Raw genomic sequence first — 5,365 nt, 5'->3', positions numbered from 1 at the left:
TTATGTTTAAAATGTCTCACTATTGTTCCTAGAATAGGAAGGATTTCTATTCTTGGCTGGCATTCATAGGGCTCAGCTAAAAAGCGTCCCCTGATTGGCTTATCTTTATACATTACATTGAACTATATGAACTTGGTGTTTTATAGGGAAAAAAACTGTTGACTCTTGGCTCTTTCATACAGTTCAACCTACATCCCAAAGCCTGATGCAGTTAGAGAGGATTCAGCTTTCACAGCAAAAACCTCAATGCTTTCAATATTGGGAGGACTAAAGCTCCCAGTATCCACATAGGTCTACATCTAGGAAGTTGAGGTCTTAAAGCTCTCTGGCAGGAAGCTAGGCCTGCAGTATCCAGCAGCCACCACAAGAGGGGGAGTTTCTCTAGGAAATGTGAAGATTCTGAATGATTTTTCAGAATAAGCAAGCAGTATAAGCAGTGTGGGGGTAGGCCATGAGGCCAGCAATAAACACTGGATGTGGGAAGAGCAGGGAGAGTGATTGCATGTTGGGCCATTGCCCACCTCAAAGGGAAAGTCCGTAGTTTTCCGTCTGGCAAGTCAGAGTTAGTCATGTTTAGAACAGGCAAGGCAAAATGAAGGGAAATTGCAGTGATAGCTAATTGCTATTTTGGTGGTCTAACTGTGGATTTAGTAGCCAGAATCAAAACACCAAAAATGACAAGCAGAAAAAGTTGAACGTGTATCTCTTACACATATAAAAATACCAGATTCTTGGAAAAACTTAGGATGACATAGAGCTATGGTTGCATTTGCCCATTGAACAGCATATTCCTGTTTCAAATTGTGGCTGCCTTGCTAAAAATGCAGCGCACTCTTAGCAATATGCCCTGTGCACAGATATTACACAGGTCTTTACATCAGGCAGACAATGCAAAAAATATTTTCTTTTGTATTGGCACGGCAATTAGTTATCTTTAACTCAAAAACTGTGCAGCTTGACTAAAGGCTGCTTGTCCTTTGTTCAACTTTAAATGAGAAGTGGAAGTTTGCTGTAAACATGAGAGACACCAGGCTTGTGTAATGCCTGTTGCAAGACTGGTGCAGGATGTGGGGGACCCTAGACTCCTGAGGCTGGCTTTTACAATCTCCAGTTGATAAAGGACTATTGCACAGTCAAGCCCCATAAATGAGAATGTTAAGTGGTCTTAAAAGAAGCTGTTCAATTAGTGGCATTTTTTACTAGAAAATTTTTTACTAGAAGAAATAGGAAAAAAACAACAAATTATGATGTATTCTTCTGACATTGAGTTTAGCAGTCCTGGTCATCTTACATTGTCCAGCATCTAAGGGTAATTAGAATTCAGGGGTTCTTTGATTCAGTTAGTGAACTGTTATAATTTGATACAGAGATAATAAATAGGTAATTATTTCTCTTCTGCACTACCTTCCCCCCAAGACCCCACAAATATTTAAGGTAACTGGGGAATTTTCTGATGGTGGTTTGTTGGGACTCTTTTCTACCTCCAAAATAAGCTGTCATGTTTTCACTTGTTATTCTGAGAAAGAAACATGGACATTAAGTTAAAAAAAATGTGAGCTTCAGCTTGTCCTTGTGGATGTGCATGAAAATGGCTGTTTTATCCATTGCAGCAATGTAAGCTGCCCTATCTCATGCTAAGAGGAAGCAATTTCCCAGTAATGCTGGTGCAGATTAAGATTCTCAGTGCATCACAAGTGATTTACCATGTCTATAATCTTCAAGAAGAAAAGAAAATACTAAAACAAAACAATGCAAGATGCACAAAAACCAGACAACCAAAACCAAGAAGGAGGATATTAGACCAAATTTTGGTAAAAGGCACAATTCACTTTAGAGACAATTGGTTGGATAGATTTATAGGAGACACCTGGAAAGAAACACCTTGGTAATAAGGGAATGGGGAAGGGATTGGTGTCTCATTAAAAAGCATGAGAGCACGTACATCATTGCTTGGCAGTCTCCACACGTACATCATTGCTTGGCAGTCTCCACACCTGTGGTGTAAATAGCCATGGGAGAAGTTAGTTGGGGCTCCTACTAAGACTGACTGCTACACCTTGGAGGCACTCCGGCACTTCTGATCTGACTGAGACAACTGGATTCTTCTGATGGGGGAGCCTTACCTGACTGAGACAATGGGCTCCCGGCACCTATGGGGAGCCAGGCCCCAAGCGCACTTGTACAGTGGTCTGTGTCCTGGCAGTTTCAGTTGGGCCCGGGCTTGGTGACCTAGAGTCCTGGCTCCAACAAAGATTGCCCTGCTTCATTTCTGAAACAAAAAAGATTTTGCAGGTGAGTGGTAAACAGGGATTTGTTGATTGTCCTTGGGGCTATTTAGAACTCTTAGGGGCCCAGAGATGAGTAATATTAAGACAGTGCATATGTGTGTATGTTTTATGAAACCACGTGAGTAACAGAAACATTTTAATACTGTATATTTATTGGCCATAGTAAGTGCTCAGTAAATTTGTTATTGAAACAATGAAGTAAAGGGATCATTCTTAGGGAACTCTGTTGTATATAGTGTATTAATTGCATCACAGATAATAAATATCAGAAATAAGGATTGAGATATAAACGGAAAAGATGATTTCTGCTGTGAGTAGTGGGTGGGAGGCAGTTGGTATCTTCTTCCAGCATCAGGTCCTTGATATATGAAATACGAACTGTGGCCTTTCCTTGACCTCCAAATCTCACTTTAATTCTTTTTTTAAAATTTATTTATTTATTTCTTATTAAATCATAGCTGTGTACATTAATGCGGTCATGGGGCACCATACACTGGTTTTATAGACCGTATGATACACTTTCATCACACTGGTTAACATAGCCTTCCTGGCATTTTCTTAGTTATTGTGTTAATACATTTATATTCTACATTTACTAAGTTTCATATGTACCCTTGTAAGATGCACTGCAGGTGTAATCCCACCAATCACCCTCCCTCCGCTCATCCTCCCCCATCCCTCCCCTCCCTCTCCCCCTTCCCCCTATTCTTAGGTTATAACTGGGTTATAGCTTTCATGTGAAAGCCATAAATTAGTTTCATAGTAGGGCTGAGTACATTGGATACTTTTTCTTCCATTCTTGAGATACTTTACTAAGAGGAATATGTTCCAGCTCCATCCATGTAAACATGAAAGAGGTAAAGTCTCCATCTTTCTTTAAGGCTGCATAGTATTCCATGGTGTACATATACCACAATTTATTAATCCTTTTGTGGATCGATGGGCACTTGGGCTTTTTCCACGATTTAGCAATTACAAATTGGGCTACAATAAGCATTCTGGTACAAATATCTTTGTTATAATGTGATTTTTGGTCTTTTGGGTATATACCTATTAGAGGAATTAAGGATTGAATGGCAGATCTATTTTTAGATCTCTATGTGTTCTCTAAACATCTTTTCAAAAGGAATGTATTAATTTGCATTCCCACCAACAGTGTAGAAGTGTTCCTTTTCTCCACATCCACGCCAACATCTCTGGTCTTGGGATTTTGTGATATGGGCTAATCTTACTGGAGTTAGATGATATCTCAAAGTAGTTTTGATTTGCATTTTTCTGATGATTAAGGATGATGAGCATTTTTTCATATGTCTGTAGGCCGTGTGTCTGTCTTCTTCAGAGAAGTTTCTCTTTAAGTCCTTTGCCCAGCCTGCAATGGGATCACTTGTTCTTTTCTTGCTTATACATTTGAGTTCTCTGTGGATTCTGGTTATTAAACCTTTGTCAGAGACATAACCTGCAAATATCTTCTCCCATCGTGAGGGCTGTCTGCTTGCTTTACTTACTGTGTTCTTGGCTGTACAGAAGCTTTTTAGTTTGATCAAGTCCCAGTAGTGTATTTTTGAAGCTGCTTCAATTGCCTGGGGGTTCCTCCTCATAAAGTACTCGCCCAGACCAAATTTTTCAAGGGTTTTCCCTGAACTCTCTTCTAGTATTTTTATAGTCTCATGTCTTAAGTTTAAATCTTTAATCCAGTGAGAGTCTATCTTAGTTAATGGTGAAAGGTGTGGGTCCAGTTTCAGTCTTCTGCAGGTTGCCAGCCAGTTCACCCAGCACCATTTGTTAAATAGGGAATCTTTTCCCCACTGAATGTTTTTAATTGGCTTATCAAAGATCAAATAACGGTAAGTAGCTGGATCCATCTCTTGGTTCTCTATTCTGTTCCAGACATCTACTTCTCTGTTTTTGTGCCAGTACCATGCTGTTTTGATCACTGTCGATTTATAGTATAGTCTCAGGTCTGATAACGTGATTCCTCCTGCTTTGTTTTTATTTCTGAGTAATGTCTTGGCTATTCGAGGTTTTTTCTGATTCCATATAAAATGAAGTATTATTTTTTCAAGATCTTTAAAGAATGATGGTGGAGCTTTAATAGGGATTGCATTATAATTGTATATTGCTTTGGATAATATGGACATTTTAACAATGTTGATTCTTCCCAGCCATGAGCATGGTATGTTTTTCCATTTGTTAACATTTTCAGCTATTTCTTTTCTTAGAGTTTCATAGTTCTCTTTATAGAGATCTTTCACGTCCTTTGTTAGATAAACTCCCAAATAGTTCATCTTCTTTGGCACTACTGTGAATGGAATAGAGTCCTTAACTGTTTTTTCAGCTTGACTATTGTTGGTATATATAAAGGCTACTGATTTATGGATGTTGATTTTGTAACCTGAGATGCTGCTTTATTCCTTGATTACTTCTAAGAGTTTTGTATTAGAATCCCTGGTGTTTTCCAGATATATAATCATATCATCTACGAAGAGCAAAAGTTTGATCTCTTCTGACCCTATATGGATACCCTTGATGGCCTTTTCTTCCCTAATTGCGGTGGCTAAAACTTCCATTATAATGTTAAAGAGCAGTGGAGACAATGGGCAGCCTTGTCTGGTTCCTGATTTAAGTGGAAATGATTTCAATTTAACTCCATTCAATACGATATTGGCTGTGGGTTTTCTGTAGATGGCCTCTATCACTTTAAGAAATGTCCCTTCTATACCATTTTCTTTTTTTTTTTTTTTAATTTTTTTATTATTATCATAACTGTATACAATGATATGATTATGGGGCATCATACACTCTCTTCATAAACCATTTGACACATTTTTATCACAGTGGTTAACATAGCCTTTCCGGCGTTATCTCAGTTACTGTGCCAAAACATTTACATTCTACATTTACCAAGTTTTGCCATTTTCTTAAGTGTTCTGATCATGAAGGGATGCTGGATATTATCAAAAGCTTTTTCTGCATCAATTGAGAGAATCATATAGTCTTTGTTTTTTAATTTGTTTATGTGCTGAATTATACTTATAGATTTACGTATATTGAACCAGCCTTGAGACCCTGTGATAAAA

Source organism: Nycticebus coucang, chromosome 7, assembly GCF_027406575.1.
Source record: "Nycticebus coucang isolate mNycCou1 chromosome 7, mNycCou1.pri, whole genome shotgun sequence".
In the NCBI taxonomy this organism is placed as follows: domain Eukaryota; kingdom Metazoa; phylum Chordata; class Mammalia; order Primates; family Lorisidae; genus Nycticebus; species Nycticebus coucang.
This window is presented reverse-complemented; position numbering follows the sequence as displayed.